This window comes from Cryptomeria japonica, chromosome 5 (assembly GCF_030272615.1).
Source record: "Cryptomeria japonica chromosome 5, Sugi_1.0, whole genome shotgun sequence".
Classification (NCBI taxonomy): Eukaryota; Viridiplantae; Streptophyta; class Pinopsida; order Cupressales; family Cupressaceae; genus Cryptomeria; species Cryptomeria japonica.
In genome coordinates this window covers 875,521,531-875,542,905 of record NC_081409.1, presented here as the reverse complement: position 1 = coordinate 875,542,905, position 21,375 = coordinate 875,521,531, and the positions used below count along the sequence as shown (strand labels likewise).

At 34.4% G+C, this 21,375-nt stretch overlaps 1 long non-coding RNA gene across 1 annotated transcript; it reads left to right on the top strand.

Moving 5' to 3' along the window:
* Nucleotides 1–16,955: 16,955 nt before the first annotated feature.
* LOC131067387 (uncharacterized) lies at nucleotides 16,956–18,919 on the top strand. Its single transcript, XR_009111802.2, has 2 exons — nucleotides 16,956–17,685; nucleotides 18,489–18,919. It is a non-coding gene; the product is annotated as an uncharacterized LOC131067387 (long non-coding RNA).
* Nucleotides 18,920–21,375: the final 2,456 nt, after the last annotated feature.

Below are 21,375 nucleotides of genomic sequence, written 5' to 3'. Positions count from 1 at the left end.
GGAGATGCTACTAAAGCTTGGTTAATTGGGATGAATAAGTATTTTGGGTTGTTAGAATTAAACTCCAACACTAAGGCTAGAATTAGTATCTACCAGCTAGAAGGTGAAGCCTCATTGTGGTGGGACCACTTGGCAGAAATAAAGAATTATGATATAAGTCAATTGACTTGGGAAAATTTCATCAAGCAGTTTCACAAGGAGTACCTTTCTACCCATCATCGAGATCAAAAGATGATATAATTTGACTTACTTCACCAAGGAGGAATGTTAGTGGCAGAATACAAGGCCAAGTTCATGAACCTACTCCGCCATGTGCACTATATGAAAGAGGAAGAGGATCGGGTGAATAAGTTTATTTTGGAGCTAAATAAAAGTTTTATGTATGCAACCAAGCTCACTCGACCTAAATACTTGAACCAAGTTGTGGAGGTGGCCTTAGTTGCTGAGGAGAAATAGAAAAGTAAACAAGAACACAAACAAAAGGGCTAATCCTCCCAACACTTGGACAATAAAAGGAAGGATTTTCATGAAGCTAAGTTTAAAGGAAAGGCTTCACAACAGTTTAAGAGGGGTTGAAACTATAGAGAGAATCATGGGTTAGACTATCAGAAGGATAAGGAAAAGAAAAGATAGAAAACATCCAAGTAAGGGGCATAAGTCAATTCCACAAGAGACAAAGAAGCAAAAAGAGGACCAGTAGGTGGATATTGGACATGTGGAGATGACCACTACCAAAATAATTGTCCCGAGAATCTAAACAAAACCACCAATTCTTTTGTCCGTATTTATGTAGTTGTGGATAATCATCAAGCAGACCAACAAGCTTCACTAATAGAGCTTCACGGTACACTTATTGGTCAATGTATTTTTATTTTGGCAGATTTAGGAGCCACAAAAAGTTCTATATCTCCTAATGTGATAAAAAAATGTAAAATCGATCCTAAAAGTTTAAGCCGAGAGGAGATGGAGGTTGAGTTTGGGTCAAGTAAGACACAAAAGATTAATTTCTACCTACAAGGAGCAAAGGGAGCAAAATCTATCTTGTGAAGGTAGACGAAGGAAATGATGATCCAAATCCTAGCATCAAATACCATCCAATTCTCCAAGAACACCAAGATGTCTTTCCTGAAGAGTTGCTAGGATCGCCCCCTAAGTGGCAAATGGATTTCACCATAGACCTAGTTTCAGGAGTTGAGCCTATCTCAAAATCCCCATATAGAATGAACATAGCTGAATTACAAGAGCTTAATATGAAATTGCAAGATTTAATGGAGAAAGGATTGATTCGACCTAGTGTGTCCCCTTGGGGAGCCCCAATGCTATTCATTAAGAAGAAGGATGAAACTTTGAGGTTGTGCATAGATTATCAAAGGCTAAACAAAGTAACCATTAGAAATAGGTATCCCTTACCTAGAGTTGATGACTTGTTTGATCAAATCAAGGGAGTTACAATCTTTTCAAAAATAGACTTAAGATCGGGTTATCACCAGTTAAGCATTAAGGAAGAGGATATCCCCAAAACAGCTTTCCAAACCAGGTATGGCCATTATGATTTCCTAGTGGTACCGTTTGGTCTTACAAATGCTCCCTCTTCTTTCATGGCTCTCATGAACCATGTATTCCATGACTATTTGGACAAATTTGAGTTAGTATTTTTGGGTGACATCCTAATCTACTCCAAAAAAATTGAAAGAACATGGGGAGAATTTGAGAATGGTCCTACAAAGATTGAGAGACCATAAATTGTATGGTAAACTATCCAAGTGTTCCTTTTTCCAACCCAAGGTACATTATCTTGGGCATATTATATCAACCTAGGGGATTGTAGTGGATCCAGCCAAGATACAAGTAATCATGGATTGGCCTATTCCTAAGAATGTGGTTGAAGTAAGAAGCTTCATGGGTTTGGTTGGGTATTATCGAAGATTTATAGAGAACTTCTCCAAGGTAGCTAATGCTATAACCTCTCTTCAACGAAAAGGGAAGAAGTTCAAATGGATGGATAAATGAAATATTGCCTTCCAACGGTTGAAGGAAGCTCTTACCTCAACTCCCATCTTGCAAGTTCTTGATCCAAAAAAAGAATTTGTGGTTTGGATGGATGCTTCTCTAGATGGATTGGGAGGGGTTTTGATGCAAAATGGACATCTGATTGCTTTCAAGTCTAGGAAATTGAAGGATCATGAACTTAACTATCCCACCCATGACCTAGAGATAGATATAATCATACATGCCTTGAAGGTATGGAGACACTATTTGGTAGGAGACCCTTCAAGTTGAAAACTAACCATAAAGGACTCCAATATCTTTTCACACAACTTGAATTGAATGCACAAAAAAGGAGGTGGTTGGAATTATTGAGAAACTATGAGATAGATATTTCTTATGTTAAGGGAAAATAAAATCGATTTGTCGATGCCTTAAGTTGAAGGGCTAAACTGGTTGCAATCATGCAGTTAAGGGTTGAATTGCCAAAAAAGGTCAAGCAAATGCAGGCTCATGATCCCTTTTGTCATCAAATAATGTTGGAGATACAACAAGGGATTAATCCAGCTGAGTATCATGTGGGGAATGATGGTATCATTTGTTATCTACACCGAATTTATGTACCTAAAGAAGGAGGATTAAGACTAAAAATTCTCACAAAAGGTCGTAATGTGCCCTATCAAGCACATCCTGGGGTAACTAAAATATATGCAAATTTAAAAACCCATTATTTTTGGCCAAAAATCAAGAAATAAATAGCTAATTATGTTGCCAAATGTCTTGAATGTTAGCGAGATAAAGCATAACATTGTCATCCTGCAGGAGCTCTTAATCCCCACAATTTGCCTTGGCACAAGTGGTCAATAATTTTCAAGGATTTTGTGGTAGGTTTGCCGAAAAATTGAAACTGACATGATAGCATTTTGGTAGTGGTTGATAAAATAACCAAGGTAGCGCACTTTATACCAGGTAATGTTAAGGATGATGTCCCAATTTTGGCTAAGAAATTCATAAAGGAAGTCGTTAGACTACATGGAATGCTTGAGGTGATTATCTCTGATAGAGATAAGTTGTTTACTTCTAGGTTCTTCGTGGGTATTACACGGTTAGATGGTTCAATGGGAGATTCAGCAATGATGTAGATTCATCATTTGATGATGTATGGTTTGGGTGACATCTTGGTGCCATGGAGAACTCTTGAGTCTTTGGTAAGGTATTATTGTTTCTCTTTGGTTTTAAGTATTAATCATTTCCTTGCACTTCATGATTTGTAGGATCATATTTTAAGTTAGTATAGATTGATTGGTTTATGCTTATGGAGACTTGAGAGACTTGGGTGAGGATATGAGATCTCATGTTTTTTTGGATTGTGTGTTGAGATGGTGACTCTTTGATGAGGATTTCAATAGAAAGACTAGGGATTCTACACCTAGTTACGGATTTGAATCCATTATTGACCTAAATAAAACATTGACATTTATTATAAGCTTTATTGCTTAAAATTGTGAGTATAGGACAATCTGGTTTCCCACTCTTTGTCTACTCAACAAGTTAATGATCTAAGAAGTAATGTCCGCCTAGTTATTGTTGGAAACCAATAACACTAAGAGGGGGGGGGGGGGGGGGGGTTAATCAGTGTTATACCGAAATAAAGGATTTTTAGCTTTAACAAAACATACAAACACCAACCGGTATACTGGTATAAACAAAATTGAAAGAAGTAATGCAACCAATAAGCCAAACATATAAATGAGAACCCTAACACGCAGATTTGTACAAGGAAAACCTCAATGAGGAAAAACCACAGTGGAATTTGTGACCCACTGTTGGCATATGTGAAGAGCTTGATGACATGATGATATTGTATGTTGTCATTGATGTCAATATGCTGAAGTGTGAACTAGTATATTGAAGTAAGCAAACTGGCAAGAGAATCGGTATGATATTGTGAACCGGTATATGTGAGAACCGATATGATATTGTGAACCTGTATATGTGAAAAAGTGAAGCAGTATGTTGGAATGAGAACCGGTATATGGGAGTTTTTGTATCGGGGTTTCACTTGGCATGACTACCAGTTGGTAGTCTCAACTTAAGGGTTTCCAGTTGATGCATTCCAAGCCTATGTGATTCAACTGATGACATCTTGTGATGAGTTAGCATTATAATGAAGATCAGATAGTTTTGCCACGTCAGCCTTGTGCATGTGAAGGATTTCCTTGAGGATCTTGCATGGAGATTGATCCTATCTACCTCAAGAATGTGTGAAGTCTCTGTAAATGGTGGAGAGTGCGTGATGGATTATCAACTTCCTGAAGTGGAAAAGAATGAACATTGGAGAATATCTTGAGATCTGTTCAAGAATGTTGTATTCAATGCAGTATGATTAACGGTCGGGATTGAACCAATTGAATTGATAAACCTAAAATATTTAGGGTTTAAGGTTTATGCTGCCGACCTATCTATTTCCTATAAGGTTGATGATGTTTTTCATTTTGAAGTTGTTGGCAAATGTTATGTGTGTATCCAAGTGAAGAGATACTTGATTCTTGCCAGACCAAAGAAGTGTGGTGATACCTGCAGAGTGTGATTGCAGAATCAAAGGAGCTAAAGTGGATCTGCCTTGGCATTGAGTGTTGTTATCAGATCAGTGTATTACCTATTGACTTCTAACCATTTCAGCAGTCAAAAAATCCCTTAACCAGGTAGCTTTAACAGGTTTTTGTGTAAATCCTTTAACAGGGTGACTCAATTCAATGAGTTCTTCAAATCCTCTTGCGAGGTAACCTTTAAAAGGGTTCTAACCTTTAACCGGGTATTTAGCCATCCCTTAACCAAGTGATCCCTAGCAGGATCGGTTCCTAGCAGAACCTATTGTAAAATTCTTTAACCGGACTAGGCTCCTAATAGAGCGGACTTCAAAAGAGTTCAAAGAACAGCTTGTGGGTATTCATCCCCACTGTGGTTTTTCCCGGTTGGGTTTCCACGTGAAAAATCAGTGTGTCATGTGTGATGCTTTTCATGTGATGCTTTAATATTCTCTGTCAAGTGGTAAAGCATGTTGAACTGGAAGTCATTGTATTTCTGATGATATATTTCTTGTTTATGCATACGGGTGAAGTGGAAATGAGATATTAGATAGTGTAGAGATCTAAGTGTTTACCGGTTTATGTCTTTCATACTCTCATTGTGTTTTACCAGTAGTGCCCTAATTTAGACCAGTGTTACTATTTACCAGTGAAGTGTAGTCCTTGCAGTCAAACTGGTTCAGGTAAAAATTTTGTCTGTATTGATTCACCCCCCCTCTTAGTATCGGTTTGGTACTAACTGATTCATCATTATTCATCACCCACAATATCAATTCATTGGCCATATGAAGAGATATTACAATATATGTTGGGGCCTACACTTGCAGGAAGGCTTACAACCTAGAGCACACTGCTCATCACAAAAGGAGTCTCACTAACTACATAATAATCCAGACTACAATTCGGAGAATAGTGAACTGCTTAGTATAGCATCTCCTATGCTAGAATACAACTCCAGTTTAAGCTTTGTTTGTTCGGGTTAGAACCTCAGTACCAAAATAACCCTTACAATGAATTCCTCACATACATAGTCTCTCTGATATATTTTGCATTACATTACATCCATAACCTTATCCATCCATTAATATTTCTATCTATGCATATCCTATATATACCCTATACAAATTTATGCCTTATGTCAGCTTACAAGGATATATACAATTACATAATATATGTCGGCCTTATAATATAAATGAATAAGCATTAAACAAGTTGTCGATGTTGGATCCAAGATGTGTCGGCCTTCAATACCAATATCCTTTATCATACCATGTCGGTCTGCATTTGTCATTGACCAAATAAATCTTCTATCTTGTCGGTGTTGGTGTCAGTGTAGAGTTTGTGAAGTGCCTCTCGATATACCATATGAAGCCTGAACCCAAAAACCATGTTGCCATCAATGACAACATAATGAAACTTAACTAGTAGAGTGTCAATTGCCAACAATCTGCCCCTTTGGCATTGATGCCAACACTCATGTGAAAAATGTTCACGGTTTCAACTATTGGTTTCATCCTGCCTTGCTCCCCCTGAGATGAATATGCAAAATCCTTGAATACTCCAAAATTCCAAGAACTTTGTAACTCCCTCTAATGTATGCAACCCTTCATTCTTTTTCACATATATACTACTCCCCCTTTGACATCAATGCCCAAAAATTGTAAGAAGAAATATCAAAGAATGATAATTGTACACTGAATATCTCCCAAAAAAAAATGTCTTACCGGAGCTTGACCAATTTCAAGATTTTCGGGTAAGCTTTCTCTAACAACTCCACATAAGTATCCCAACTGGTTTTGAGTGTGCCGGAGATAGATACAAGTCCACTTAGTAAATATGCAAGTGATTCTTTCTCATTAACTTCTACTGGTGTGGACTTACCAAGTATATCCATGCATTCCCTCTTTATGAGCACCAAGTAAATCCAATCTTGGACTCACCAAACCTCTGAGACTTCTGGCTCTCCGAATAATCTTATCTCTTTCTTTTTCAAGAGCAAAAATTTGATTCTCCAAAGTTAAAATTTGTCCATCTATAGATGTGGTCAGTGAAATTAATCCATCAAAAGAGTTAGTAATATTAGCAATTTTGTCATGTATCTCTTTTATCTTTTCATCCACTTTTGTTGTTAGAATCTCTATATTGCAACATACCTTGTATATATTAGTACTTTGTTTCAAAGAATTTTCTATCAAAATTAACTTCTCCTCAATCTTTTTCTTCTCTCTGTCAATGATTTGAGGAAAAGCATCTTTTTTAGCCAAAGTGAATTTATCAAGTGCTAGACGGTTAGAGATTTGTTGTAATGATTGAAAATATTTAGAGACATGTTATGTTATTGTCTTAAGCTTACCGGAAGGGCTCACTTCATTCTCAGTCTTACATTTTGGGACCAATATGTGCAAAACAGTTATGGATTGATCTATAATCCCTTTGTTTGTGTTTCCTTCCTTCATCAGTTTCTGAGCAGCCATCATCATCAGTTTTGTGGGACTCATCTCTGTGATGTTTTTATTTTTCACTAGAGAAGTGGCAATTGTCAAAAATGATGTGTCAGCAACTGGTTCCCTACCAGATTCCCCTATTTTCTCTGGTGATTTATCCTTTATTACCTCCTTACTTGCACCGGTGGCTTCGCCACTTGGTGCAGTCTGTGCAATTGTTGGTTCCTCTCTAGGAACAATATCCTCAACCTATACATTAGTATTAGGAAGACAAGTGTCCTCAATATTAATATCTTGTACAATGTTTTGTGCATTAACTGGTGTCTCTGTATTTGTCTGTGCATTTGACTCAATTTCCACTATCTTGATATTCTTCAAAACTAAGGGTGGTGTATCCATAATTCCTTCACCTTTCCTCTCAACCAATATATCTACAGTATCAGTCTTTATCTCTGGTGAAGTGAAGAATCATCTATGCTCTCCCAAAAAATTTATCCAATCCTTCTGTGTTTCCTTTATTATCTCATTCATCCTTCCTAACATTAGGTTTCATTCTATGTTTGTTGTTAAATACTTTCCTATCTACAGCCTCAATTGTCTTCTCCATCTCATCTGGACTTATAGTAACACATATAGCTAAGAGTTCTTGTATCTTAATGTGTTTGTCTTCTTGCATTGCAAATAACCTTCTAGCATCTAATATGTTGTATAGCTCTGTCGGTATTTGATTTTCTATTTCAATTAATGCTTTCTTATAGATGTCTAAATATAGAAGAATTTCTTCCTCTACCTCTCTATGCTCATTAACTATAAATGTATCATAATAAGACTTAACATTATTCATCATCCCATCCTTAGTTATTTTATCTACAATTTCAGCACAAGTCTTAGGCAGAATAATTATTACATTACCAATCTCTAGTGACACTTTCCTTCTGTCAGTACCAGATGCAACTGATAGTGTAGCCTTGGGTTCCTTCTTCTGTGTCGGTACTTTGATTGTGACTTTCCTAATCAGTTGTCTCCTTGGTTCCACTTTAGATTCTTCTAGTTTCTTCCTTACAACCCTTTTGAAAGCTAAAGGTATCTCATCATCAATCTCAAAATCTACAGCCACAAGTTCAATGTGAACTATTGAATCCTTCCTCTTTCTCCCTTTCTCCAGGATAGCATCAATGAGTGCCTTAATATCCTTAGAAACCTTTTGTACAAACTTGCTTGCCTTACCTTCTTGTTTTTCTCTCTTCTTCCGGTTGAACTCAGTTTCAACCTCAAAAGCATTTTGTTGTGTTGTTCCACAAGGTTTTTCTGCTTCATCTATTTCTACATCTATTAGAATTTTTGCATAAGCATCAAGGGTTAATGCATCCACATCATATCCCATTTCCTCTATCCAAATCTTTTGGGACTTAACTGCCTCCATGAGAGTCACATCCTTCTTAACCATGAAACAAATGTTGATAGAGTATTTCTCTACAATTTGCTCAAGTATCCTTATTGTAGACCTCATAGATTTCCCAAAAGCCTTGAAGTAACCCCATACCTTGTCATCTCTAAGACTTCCCAATGCAGAAATTGATTGCTTAAGCTATCTTCCTACTGGTATGTCAAAAGCCCATTGCTTTCTTCCAGAACTAGGGGTATCATTTCAAAAGTATAACATTAAGCACACTAACATATTTCCATACTGGAAGGTGCCCTTCTTCTCACCTTTAATCTTTCCTAAATTGATCAATAACTCCTCAAGCATCCAGTCACAGAGATATAACTCGATATTTTCTCTCATCATTCTGTAAGCGACCAAAATACACGAACTGGAAACTGAATTCAGTCGGTTAGACTGAGTTACCTTGTAACCTATGATGATGCTACCAAATTTGATGTCGGTGTTAGTGATAGTATTCACCTTCATTGATCTATTGTCTGATGTAGCACCGGTGATCTTCCTTACTAAGTCATTTGATACTTTCTTATTTGGATGTTGCCCTGTTCACGATAAACCAGTAATTGCCTGAAAGGATTCCTTAGTGATCTTATAGGGTCAGTCCAGCCATATGAATTCCCCATGTACTCTTCTTAGTACATATCTGACAATCTCATCCTTAAATTTTGGAATATCCAGAATATCTGTGAACCCTAGATCTTCGATATGTTTATATGCCGGTTTGATTTTACTAGATTCTCTCATGAGTTGATTCATATACATCCCCTTGATTTTTGAAGTGCCTAAGTCCTCTATATGACAATGAATATAAGCCCTAACATCTTTTGCATATACCACTCCCTCTAGGACACGAGAAAATGCTCCAACCGAATCTTCCTTAGTAGCCACATGTGGATACGGTTTGAAAATTCACCTGGGGCGGTCCTTAATTTCTACTACAGTTGGATTTGCAATAAAAATAGGAGTAGAAGATGATCTCGATTCCATGATTCAAGAAAAATACCTGTAGAACTTTGATAGTGAAAAACCTCTTATCAAATCCTTTCAGAAGTTGGTGTGATCGTCCAAGATAAAACCTAATCGCCTCTGAATAGTTTATGATTGCACTGTCGCCCTGAATTGCTCCGAAATTGCTCTAAATGTTGTGTGATTAATAATGAAGTGTAATCGGCCTTTTATTTATCGAGAAAACCCTAATTTTTTGTTGACATAAATGACTGCCAGTGAATGATACGAAATCTCTCTTTGAATATATCAATATCGGATAATCCTTTCCAATATCTGGAACATCTTCCAGAATCTCCTCTAGGGTTATATGCATCATCCTACATGAAATTTTCCTACCCCTAAGGCATCTACCTTAGTTACCGAATGAGCTCACTGTCAGTGCAGGAGCAACCTCTTCTGTCGGATAAGTAACAAGGACATTCCCATTTGATGATTTCTCTTCAGTCTTTCTGGCCTATCTTTGAGTATGATCTTGTTGAATTTCATTAACCTTCTCTTTGACTTTTTCATTTATTCCTCCATTGCCAACTAGTGGATTTTTGCTTCTACAGAACTTAGCAATATGTCTAACTTCATTGCATGCATAACATGTAACATTGTTCTTTTGAATTGCCTTGCTAAAACCAGTGAAATTACTTGACCTGCACTAATTATCCATATGTCCAAATTTTCCACAAGCATAGTATTTTACATTCATTCTGCAATCTTTTGTTTTATGACCAATTTTATTGCATTTAGAACATTTACTGGGAGCAGAATCGAGATTCTGATTTGCTCTATTTCTACATTGCCTAGTCATGTGACCAAATCTATTGCAAACAAAACATCTACCATTGAATTTATAAGAATTGAATTTCCTTACCGATGTCTTATGGTTTTGATCTTCATCAACAGTGCTGAAACTTTGTCCTTGCTCAAATCCAGGTCCACTGGAATCTCCAATCTGCCTTTGTCTCTTCAGTAACTCATCAAGTTGTGTTGAGCTGATCTTGAATTTTTCTTTGTACTCACTTGTAGTTGTTAAATCATCTCTTATTACTGTCATTTGTCTCTCAACCTCTTGCTCATTTCTCCAGGATTGTACCAAATTAGACCTTAATATCTTATTTTCATGAGTCAACCTACCACATTCTTCAAATTTTTTCTTCAAGGATACAACAAGATTTTCTTCCTTTTTCTTTCTGTCCTCAATATCCTTGGATAATCTCATAGTCATAGTTTGCATTTCATTCTTCATAACCATGTTCTCCTGACTTAATTTCTGATATTGTTCCTTAAGTGCATCTTCGTCATCTTGATTATGCAAAAGTTCCTTCCTCCTAGCTTGAACATATGAAAATATCTCTTGTAGGACAAGAATAAATTCTTTAGCAGAATTCAACTCATCTTGTAACTTTAAGTTCTTGAATCTTTCAACATCATAATCTTCAAGTGCCACCTTAAGTTGTTTCTCCAAAGCCATATTCAATGATTTTGGTTTCAGGATCTTCCTCAAGATGTTAAACTTCCTCTAAGGCACAAGGCTCTGATACCAATTGTTGGAAACCAATAACACTGAGAGGGGGGGTGAATCAGTGTTATACCAGAATAAAGGATTTTAGCTTTAACAAAACATACATACACCAACTGGTATACCGGTATAAACACAATTGAAAGAAGTAATGCAACCAATAAGCCAAACATATAAATGAGAACCATAACACGCATATTGTGCATGGAAAACCTCAATGAGGAAAAACCACGGTGGGATTTGTGACCCACAATATCAATTCATTGGCCATATGAAGAGATATTGCAATATATGTTGGGGCCTGCACTTGCAGGAAGGCTTACAACTTAGAGCACACTGTTCATCACAAAAGGAATCTCACTGACTACATAATAATCCAAACTACAATCCAGAGAATAGTGAACTACTTAGTATAGCATCTCCTATGCCAGAATACAGTTCTGGTTTAAGCTTTGCCTGTTCCGGTTAAAACCTTTGTACCAGAATAACCCTTACAATAGATTCCTCACATACATAGTCTCTCTAATATATTTCGCATTACATTACATCCATAACCTTATCCATCCATTAATATTTCTATCTATGCATATCCTATATATACCCTATACAAATTTATGCCTTATGTTGGCTTACAAGGATATATACAGTTACATAATATATGTCGGCATTATAATATAAATGAATAAGCATTAAACAAGTTACCTATATCAAATCCAAGATGTGTCGACCTTCAATATCAATATCCTTTATCATACCATGTCGGCCTGAATTTGTCGATGACCAAATAAATCTTATATCCTGCCGATGTCAGTGTCGGTGTCGGTGTAGAGTTTGTTGATATCCTTTTAGTATGGGAATGATGAAGGAGATCTTACATTACACAACTTGCTACATGTTGGCATGGGACAAGGATATGGTTTGATTTCCAGGTTCTCTCTTTAGTCTTGTTTTTCTTCCTAGATGTTTGTATACACATGGTTTGGTGTAGAGAACTTGGGAGAGTGATGGAGATTTATGGTGAGGGAGTTATTGTACCTTGTGTTGGTTGTGGGATTTATAGGTCATCTATGTTTCCTTGAAACCATGTGATAAAGGATTTAGCCACATCTTCTATGTGAAGTATTATAGATAAACTTCATATGCTTTGATCTTTTTCAAATTTGGCATTACTCGTGCAATGGTATTTTTTGGATAAATGTCTATTTATCCTATATGATATCTTGGTTTGATGATTATTGATGTGATAATGAGTTTTCATGTTTCATTGGTTTTGGATCTATAAGTTATACAATTTGTACCTAGTGATTGTAGTGGGATGACTTGAATGTGGGTTGTCTATATCCACAATATTATTTCAATAGTGATGTAGACTTTGTTATCTAACCTTGTCTATAGTAATTTGTGCATGGGTATATTTCTTTGAGATAGGAGGTTGGATATACAAGGACCTGGTTGCAGTTTTAGAGTTGGTATGTTGATAGCATAAAGTATTATCTATGTTGGTTTACCTTGGTTTAAGGTATGGTTAGCTTGGGAGAATTGCAATTTGTTGTAGTTTCTATTCCAGGTGGTATGAGCAAGGTAGTTAATTAAAGCATATTTTATCATTTGAAAATGATGCTTATGTTCATATAGAGATTGGTGCATGTTTTAGTGACGATTGAGATCATGGTTCACCTTGGAATGTTCCTTTTTTCTTGAACCATAAGTGGCATTTTGGAGGATGTGAAGAGTTTGTTGCTTGATGGTGTTTGTCATCCTTTCTTTTGTAGGTCTCATGTTGGAGCATGAGAGCATGGTGAAGATTCATATGGCACATGGATGACTAAGGGATGGTTTTCCCTTGTTTGTGATTCTTGCTGGTGTATTTATAATGCATGATTTCAAGTGGAAGAAAGTTGGGATTAATCCTATGACATGGTTCCAACATCCTTGGAAAGTGTCCTAAGGCACTTAAGATGTATTGGTAAAATAATTTTTATTTTTTAATTATCACCATTGTTTGTAATACATTCATATGATATGTTACACTAGTGATAGTAAAAGTGGGTTGTGAACACATGCACACACACATAACAATGTCTTCTACACTTATGGATGCCAAGAATAAAATATTTAATGACTTAAGAAAGTGGGAAAAGGGTGACATATGGACTTCTTCAAGTGGGAGTATGGAAGAGGCAATAGGTGTCTCTTGGTTTCCAGTCATTTATTACATTTAACGTAATGTTTATCTTGCAAGTATAGGTGTTCATGTTGGAGGGAAGGTATTAGAAGATAAACCATTGCATTCTCAAGTTTCATGAAGGCATTCCAAGAGTTGTGATCATGAGTAATAAACATTCATCTTTGGGAACCTTTATTGGTGATTTTGAAGCTCTTACCATTCTATAAATTCATCCTTTGGGTGCAAATTTTACATATATTAGAATGTGGAATAGTTGAATGTATTTTTCTCTGAAGGAATGAAGAATCATGGGAGGCATGATGAGGTTGTTCACATGTACATAGGTGTTGTTATGGTGGAGGCAAATAGGAGAATGGCAGTGATTGTATTGTAAGCACTTTTATTATTGTTAATACGAGCTTGTCCTTTCTTCTTACTGGAGTTTTTCCCACAAGGGTTCCTCAATGTAAATCTTGTCTTATTTATGGGCGTTACATTTTTTATTTATGCCTTATTGTTGTCATCTTATGCTGGTGTATATCATTATTTATTGTTGTTATAAGTTCACATAAGATAGGTTTATTACTTAGCATGGTTAACAAGATGATTTTTGGCATCATAAAGAAGGATCTAATCATAGGTTTTCCACAATTAAGGCAACTTAATTTTCAGATTTGCATGTAAGTTTCAGATTTCCATGATGTTGTTATTCAAGCCTTGGATCTCATCTTTTGATTAGTTTCTTGGATAGAGATTGATTTTCACAATCTTTGGTATTGAACTTGTTTATTTCCCAACAATTTTTTGCCTCTAGGAGTGAGTTAGGCATCTAAATGTTCTTGAAGAAGTTCTATGAGTCTTAAATGAGATTGGTAATATGGGCTAGCCAGAGGTTGACAAACTCCATTAATTGTCTAAATTTCCTTTAAGCTTTATCTTTCTAGTCCTAGTCTTGTTGGTAGTAATAATGAAGGTCCTCTATTTTTACCCATTCTACCCCATACATGTCCTTAAATTTGTCATATTTCTAAAAAAATTGCAAATTATTACCCCCAACTACTCCAACTAGATTTTTATGGGGTGTAAAATATTCAGCCATTATAGGAAAAACTAGTACAACTGATTTGTCTCAACCTTTGTGGTGGTGGTGGTGGCAAGTTGTGCCTCCAAGATTGTTTGATTAGTGATGCACCAATGTCTTGCCTCGTCCTCTTTTGTCTTTCCATATTCCTGCTTCACTTCTTGTTTAGGGTTATATCTTCGTAGGGTCGAATCTTGAAAGAGTTTATCTATGAGTAGCCTTAAGTGTACCAGAATTGGTTGAGAAGGGTCCCCCTTGACATGCAAATATTTATCATGAATGTCTTTGATTACTTCCTCAATATTCTCTATAGTTTTCACATGCTCTTTTCGAACATCCTCTTGAGCTAATTGTTGTAAAATATCCCCTAATTGAAATTTGTGGAGAGGGGAGATGTTACCAATATCTACCTGATTGTTGGCTACCATAATTTGAAGTCTTTGAGTGGAAGCCTCCAATTGTTGCTATTGCTAGGCCAAAAAGTTCTGAATATGCTCCATGGTGGAGGTGTTAAAGGACAATGTTGTAGAAGTTAATACCCCAATATCGATCCAAGGAGGTGGAGAAGTTATTGCTAATTTCAAATTTTCCTTCCTCTCTTCTTCACGCAACTAATTGTAGGCCTTGATGGTGGCCTCCATAATCTCCATTTGTACTTATTGAATAAACTCCATTTTATTTTACATAAATTTGTCTAGCCTCTATTTGGTCCAAATTTATGTATTTTTCTTCTCCTAAAATCATGTCAACTATGGAGGTGTGAGATCTGGAGAAATGATTTGTATTACTATCTCCTTTAATTTTTCTTCTTCTTATTGTGCTCTCGCTCTTTGATCCCTTAGGATGGCTACTAGGGGGTAATAAGTTTCAAATGAATTTTTTTGTTGTATACTTTTTTGTTACCATGTACCTGATCAAGGCTTGTTCTATAGTGTGCTTGTTGGTGAGAGGCATTGTCTTGTATATCTCCAATATTTTAGCAAAGAGTCGAGGGGTGAAGAGGTCTAGTATAGTTTATCTTTATCGAGAAGGGAACTTGTTATGTTGGTGGGTCTAGTCTGCGAATTTCCCCTTCGATAATTTTTTCTTCTTCAACCTCACTCTCTATTTCTAATGGCAGTGACCTAGATACCTGCCATTTTCCTTCTTAATTTCTTCTCTATGCTCATCTAAATTAGATCTTTGATTCCTCTGATACTTTAGAGTTTTGTATGTGTGATCTACAAATTTTGTAAGATAATAATTTAATTTACATATTTATCTCTAATCCTATTGGATTCACATTTAAAAATGACTATTTATACAATCAAATTAAATATAAATTTAGGTATACTCATAATAAATATGTTAGTGCATGGGTGATATAAAATTTAAAATATATCCTAAGAGAATCAATAGATTGGAAAACTCTATCCACAATGAAATTTTAAACATTATTATTTTAACATGAAAAAATCCTAAGAATAATATGATAAAAGAGGATAAATATTACGCACTTAAAAACATGTAGATATATTTTGAATAGCTTGACATGTTGTTTATATACTAAAATTATATTTACTCCCTTAGGACCATAGGGTGAGACTTAGAAGACCATCCACAAATAGTATTATTAACTCTCATTTGAGCAATCTCTATCTGGGTGCAAATGCCACAAAAGACCTCAATCTATGTTAAGTTACTAAACTATGGTGACATACTTCTCAAAACCATTCATATGTAACCATATCATAACCATACATTTGTATCCACATACTTCAAGGATAAACAAAGATAAACATAAGTAGTATCATAATCATGTAGTTTTATTAGCATATCAACGAAAAACATATAAAGGTCAACATAAACATAAGAAATTCTTTAATCACATAAAATTTCATTAAAACATCAATATTTGTATATAAAGTTCACACTTCTCCATAATAAAAAGGATGTTTAAAACGCACTTGTATTGCATCCTCTCACTTATTGTTCTCTCAACTCTAATTTAGATAATTGAAAGAAACTCTTATACAACTCTTTACTCAATTTTATGCAACAACATATTTATATAATAAATAATCCACTACTTAAAATAATGAATGGACTAACACATCTAACAACCAAAACATAATTATTAAACACATTTTAATCCACTAATTTATCCAACTACCAAAATATAAATATTAAATATCTTATTATCCACCAACTCATCCAACTATCAAAACATAATTATTGAATGCATCTTTATTCAATATAAATGCATGTGTGCTCATCATATAATAATTCACTTCACATCCCCACACACATTGGTGGGTGACAACTTACTAATATAATTAAACTTGAGAGACAATTATAGCACTAATGATCAACTATTCCAAAAAAAGCAAATGGGTGGTATTCTTATCCTTATAAATCTATACAAATGTATATAACCAATATAGTGAGCAAAGTTTAGTCTTGTAGTCTCCTATCATTCGAGACAAAAAGGTGTGCCATTTGAGCTAGAATAAAGACACTGGTGTCATTGTCTATATGATAAAATGTTTTCTTTTTTTCACTCATTTGAATGCTATCCTACTCTATACTATTTGAAGCTACATTTAGAGTATATCAAATATGAACCCTTAGAAAGGGCATATCACCCTAAGGGATGGACTAAGTATGGTACAAAAGGCCTACATAAAACCCTAGCAATTCAATCTCGTTCCTCGCATAGAGTTTGACTATCCATAGAAGGCATGGAAGTCAATATTTATGGAAAAAATAATGTGGGTGTTGGTACAAACAGTCCCTCATGTCACATCCTATCTAAACTGAGAGAAAAGCTGTCTCTAGCACAGTTAACCGATTGGCAAGAAATGCAGGTTATAGTACGAGGTGTAGTCTAAATGAGCACCTGCACTGTTCACCATTACCAAATTTCCTTATAATTTCCAATACATCGAATTAAATAGTACTGTAGTAACTTGTTCATGTTATGTTATATTGCGTGAGAGGAAAGCAACAAGTGTAGCTCTGATAAACTTCACAATCATATGATGAGCTTTCAGGCAAATCCATTGCCATGATTGAATGCTATTTTCACTTTATCTTGTTGATTTTCTGGACAAGGATCAGTCTTGTCTGTCACGGTTCATGAAGTGCACATACTCAGTGTGTATATACAACTTCAGTCTAGAGTAGCCATGTCCTCCTCTACACTACAACCCATGCACTTGACATGTCATTCAGAAAGCTGAAGAACAGTACTTGTGCACTCCAAAGCATTGATACTGTGTTCTTTTTATTTGATATGACGGATCCTTTGAACTATCTGCCTTAAATTGTTCTAGTTGCATTCCATTGATCTAGATCCAGCATGTTGGAATTTGTTTCATTGACCTCATTTCTTCTCTTGTATCAGTCTTTTGACAAGAAGGGATCTGGTGCATTGCTGGTGGCCAAATATACGCAAAGCCTCTTACTATGATCCACTGTAAGAATTTAGCTAGGAGAATGTTAATCTGGTTTTTTTATTCCTTTGCTCATACTACCCATGTAAGCATAAATTCTTCACTTTCTTTAGATTTCCAATACGAGGTTAAAAAATATATACATGCCAGCCCAATGAGGTCCTAATCGCTTAAATCAACAATCCTCTAATTATCATAAGACTAATTTTTTTTTAGGTTTTCTATGAGTTTATGATCTTACAGAAGGATACCTATCATCTTATCTTTAAATTTTCATCTTTCTTGTTTAATGTGATTGGTGGTGGTAGATCAGGTGCATTGTTTTTCTTCATGTTGCGTTTTTCTCAAATGTTGTACAATTGTTTTTGTTTTTAATCAATGTTTTAGATCATATTCAGTGATCATTCTTTCTTTTGACGAAAGATCGCATTTAAGGATCACTCTTCTCTCCTTGATAATGGAAGATTATTAGCAATCACTCTTCTCTTTCTGATAATGGATCACAGAATGGTTTTCTTTCTAATCTATATTTTAGACCATATTCAGTGATCATTCTTTTCTTCTTTATGATAGAAGTTCATATATGGTGATCACTCCTTTCTTCCTGACTGATCACTCTTGTTTTTCTGATAATGAATCACTGACTGTAATATAGAATATAGAATGACAATGAAAAACGCATGCCAACTATTTCTAAAATGATTTTGGTATACATTATGGACGTTTAATTTTTCAAGATTTTTCTTTCCAGTTCTGATCTGATATAATGTTAAGATGGCTTATGTTTTATAGAACTAATGCCAAAATGATGGTGAATCTTATACAGATGGATTTGGAGAGCTCTCACTCTGTCAAGAATATGTAAGGAGGAAAATAGTGCCAAATAAATTTCTACCTTCAATGAGTTGCAATATTTTTCTTGTTGCACTCTTACAGCATGAATGTTGTTGCAGACATAAATGTTAAGATATGTTCAGGTGCTATCTTTTCTGAGCTTTTTATATCCATCAACCATGCTTTCTTCTCATCCATCTTCCCAGATCGCATTTTCTTTGTTATTTTCTTGACCTTGCAAGGCTTATACACAAGGTTCTTCTTTCAATGGCCGCCCTCTACTCCGTACTCATGCATTTTTTTCAGACATCATCTCACCCTCCACTCCACTTTCTTCATTAGTATATATCCCTCCTGAGCTTGTACTCCAATAATGTGAAATATATTATATGATCTTTGCATAACCTTCATTGATTTTATCCATCATTTGTACTGTCAATTTTGATCCAACATCTGTACTGTCAATGATAATATGATGTATATGTTTTTTCATATTGTAGAAGTGTAGAGTACAATAATATTATTCTTTCATTTTCTTTAAATGGATCGGGTTTTGTACGCACCATATTGGTCGTTATTTGACATAATAATGTTTTCATTTATGCTTAATCACTATTATTATTATTGTAATTATGAGTTCAGTCTTTCTATCATTAAAGATAATGTAATAACTAATATAGTCTTTCTATCATTTCATGCTATCTTGAATGCAATTATGATCCCAGCCTTTGTGTCATTTCATATTATTTTCAATATAATTATAAGTTCAGTCTTTATGTCATTTGACACTATTTTAAAAAGACTTAAATAATTAATGTGGGGACATTTGAAAAAAAGTTTTCTAGATTAAATTCTGTTTGTATTTTTTCCAATCAAATTATGATTTCAAAAATTACAAACATAGCTTAATCCATAAGCTTTGTTCAAAACAGTATATATTGTAGAAATATAATATTTTTAAATCATATGTAAATAATTATATTCATTTCAATTTGTTTGCAATGAAATAATATTCTTCTTAAACCAATCATTGGAATTATTTAATTCTTTTTTAAACAAATTATTTTAATTTTCATCATGTACAAAACTATATAATTTCACTTTTAACATTTTTCAAAAAAAAAATCTTTGTATCTTGCACTCACTTGATTTGCATGAGTAAAATAAGTTTAGAAAAAATGTGGGTTATTTAGTACATATTAATAAGATTTTTAGTATATAAATTAAGTATGAAATATTTTATTAAAATTTACCATTTAGATATATAAATAGATGAAATAGTTGAAATGAATTAATTTATAAAAAAAATAGACATGTTAAAATGAAATTCACAAATTAAGACTTTTCTTAAATTTCATGTGTTGTAGACTTTGAGTGTTGAAGTAAGAATATAGTTTATGAAAATTTACAATTTAGATATATAAATAGACGGAATAATTGAAATGATTTAGCTCATTCAAATAAAATAAATATGTTAAAAAATTGAAAGAAAATAAGACTTACCTTAAAATTGATGTGATGTAAAACTAGAACTAAAATCTAAGATTTCATTCAATGATCTAAAACTTGTAATGATTGATATTTGAGTATTTGATAGCATAGTTTCCCCTATTATAGAAATAGATCTTCAATACCTTAAAAAAATGCTTGTTTGAATGATATTTGTGCAATAAAAATATTGTGGTGGTAAGAAACATCATGTATCAACTTCGATCCTCAACCCTTAGTTAGGCCACCTCAATATCAAGAACATATCATATTTTATTCTTTATTATGTTAACTCATATAATATTGAATAATGCGTCATATAATTCAAGTGTATAACATAAACATTCATTGTCCCCTTAACTATTTTTCTATTGCTATTTCAATCTAGTGGCCTAACTAAGGGTTAAGAAGTCGCACCAACTCAATATCAAGAACATGCCATATTTTATTCTTGAATATGTTAACTCATATAATATTGAATAATGCATCGTATAATTCAAGTGTATCCCAAACTGAATTCGTTTACCTTTTCGAGGTATCATCCTTTGTTGCATATAACTTCTTTATTTACATTATGATGACCTATGAGCTCTAAATCTCTTAGGAATTTGATGCATTTTACACCATGTTTATGTGTAATTTTCAATCCCAGACTCTTCATACTCTAAAATATTATTTGTGCATTTGAACATCAACTTGAAATGATACTTGAATGTTTCAACATTAGGTGAAGCAAGAACAACTCTAACTCCATATCCTTCCCTAGAAAAAACACTATCAAAGTACATGGTCCAAAACTAATTTGTATATTTGCTATAGCTAGAAACATAGGGAGTGTGAAACTTCACTATTTTCTTCATCATAGTACCCAAATTAATTCTATATCTATGTATTGCAAACTATCAAATTCTTTGATTATATCTTTAATAATATTCTTCATTTTATTTTATATGTGTTCTTTGATAGCCTCATCATACAATAGAATAGTGCCATAAGATAGGTCTATTTGTATACTTCCACGTATAGAAGCAACTCGTTATATAGATATTAATATACACCACTTGGTTGGGCAATCTACCACTTGATTATATGCATCAAGAATCGTTTCTTAGGGTATTTAGATAATTGAACTTCTACATTATTTATCATGCCTGCAAAAATTTACCTCCCTTGAATTCATGGCAAATCACTTACCCTAGGATTTGGATACTTTTTGACCTAGATCATTCATTACTATCAAAGGCATTGCATTTCTTGAAGCAACATGATCTAGCATATTATTGTGCTCCAACCGATTATCAGTTATTTGGTGGAATGTTAGATGATTATGGTTTCAAATGCATTATTCAAATATTTTCTCTTGTTAGCTCAAGATTTTTTCAAATGTAGTT